The sequence below is a fragment of the Condylura cristata genome, unplaced genomic scaffold (genome assembly GCF_000260355.1).
Source record: "Condylura cristata isolate star-nosed mole 26May11 unplaced genomic scaffold, ConCri1.0 scaffold00040, whole genome shotgun sequence".
Lineage (NCBI taxonomy): Eukaryota > Metazoa > Chordata > Mammalia > Eulipotyphla > Talpidae > Condylura > Condylura cristata.
This window is the reverse complement of record NW_004567141.1, coordinates 5,124,091-5,126,349: the sequence shown is the minus strand read 5'-3', so window position 1 is coordinate 5,126,349 and position 2,259 is coordinate 5,124,091.

The window sequence follows — 2,259 nt, the reverse complement described above, 5'->3', positions numbered from 1 at the left end:
GAATGGTCTGCTGTCATGTGGGTCAGGGATTGAACTGATGACGTGCTGCAGTGACTGTGACAGCTTCACAGTGCTGCAATTTAACCAGTTATGTCACCAGAGAGGGCCCTCACTTATACTTCTATACTCTTTTCACATATATTCTCAATGTGGTCTACAAAGCCAGGTCATGGGTTGGAGATGTCCCTGTTTTGCAGCTGAGGCTGACTTTCCTCAAACTGGACAGCTACAGATCCAGCTAGGCAGCCTGATCCAAACACAGGATAGTGTCACTATCTTATGCCACTCTGTTGGACAGCATAGAAGGGGCTCATGGAAAATGCTGACCAGGAAAGGGGGTGCAGCTTGGCCTGCTGAGGGGTGCAGGGAGCCATTAGAGCTGAGGCAGGAAAGTCTGGGAGGGGGCTACACTGAGAAGTGGGAGGTGGAGGCAGAGACCTGCAGTTCTGAGGGATCTGAGGAAGAACATTCTGGCCACTTGATAAGGCAGAGTCACAAAGGAGAGAAGGGCGACTTGGAGACCAAAGGAAAGAGTCAGAGGCACTGGCCTTGGCCACAGGCAAGCTAGACAGAGTGGGCTCAGAAACCAGGCAGACGTACAGCCACCCTGGCAGGGATATCGTGTCGTACCCACCATGATTATTAGGTATTTGGTTTCTACATTACCTTGTTGAACCTTACAATGGTTCTACACAGCAGGTATTATTATTTGCCTTGTTTTGCGTATGAGGAAACTGAAGCCCAGGGAAGTTAAATTATTAATTTAGGGCAGGGTTTCTCAACTTGGCACTACTGACATTTTCAGTCAGATAATTCTTTGTTGTAGGGGGAAGTTCTGTGTATTATGGGGTGTTTATAGCATCCTTGACCCTCTACCCAGTAAATTTCAGTAGCATCTCCATCTCCTTCCCTTCCCCTCCCCCGCTCAGATATGTCTTCAGACATTTTTGACAGATCTCCTTTGTGGGGACAAATCCTTCCCATTTGAAAACCCCTTCCCTAAGTTTATATGACTCATAACAAAACTGGAATTTTCATACAGGTAGGCCTCTGAACACTAAGATCTAGCAGGCTATAATTCTAAACAGGTGGGAGCAGGAACAAGGAGGATTCAAGTGGATTTCCCTAGTGGAAAGCCTAGGAAGTAGGGAAATGATTTAGAGTCAAGGCCAGGCTTGGGAATCCCTTTATAGTGATTTCTTCGGGAGGGTCCCTGTGTTAGTCAGCATGTGATCACAGGGTCTGGCACTAAGCAGCCGTTCCAGTGCTGAGTCACTCCCGCACAGGTGATTATTATAACCTGAGTGGAAGGGCTTGCTTATTCTCTAAGTGGCTACCACGTACCAGGCACCTGGCTAGGGGCTGTGTGGAGGTCATCCCATTAATCTTCACCTACATCGGATAAGGTAGGTATTATTATCTGCATTTTAAATGTCAAGGACCCAAAACACGAGAGGTTGAGTAATGGTCCCAAGGCAGCACACTCAGCCTCAGCAAGAAGGAAGGATACAGGCTCAGAGCAAATAGCTAAGGAGTGAGTGACAGCTCCCTGACAGCCATCTACGAAGCTAGAGAAACCCTCATTCCAATAAAGTCTCACTCCAAAGCCCAATACACTAAACAACAGAGGCAATAGTCTCTACCTGGTGATGTGAGGGCCCCTCCCCTGAAACTCCCAGAGAAGTCCCACTCCCAGGGAATAAGTTCCACTATCTACAACTATCTACAAGTGGGCTTCTGAGGCCAGGGAAGGAAAGATTTGCCCAAGGCCAGTTGGGCCTGCCCAGGACCCCCAAGGTAGTGCTCTGACCCCATCTCATGCTAACTCAGGAGACAAGACATCACTCTGGGCAGATTTTTTTAAGAGACTCATCCACTTTGAAGGTGGATGAAGCCAGAGCCTGGCCAATCCCTTACTGATCAGCCAGGCAGGAAGGGGCAGCTGCATACTGGCTACAGAACCAACCCCTCTCACCTCACATCTGGGCAGGTCTCCTTAGTGACAATCCTCTCACAATCAAAATTACTACCTTAACCCTCTCAAATCTCTTTGAGGTGCACACAGCAAGCAGCATTATCCCCATCACACAGATAAGGAGATTGAGGCTTAGGCAGGTTAACTGATTAGCTTAAGGCCATGCAAGTGAGAGACAGGTGACAAAAGTGGGTCCCAAACCTCGGAAGTCTGCTTCCAGGTTAACTGCAACCCACCCCTCTTCCTCCCAGAACCTAAGGAGCCCAATCTAATAGCACAATCCA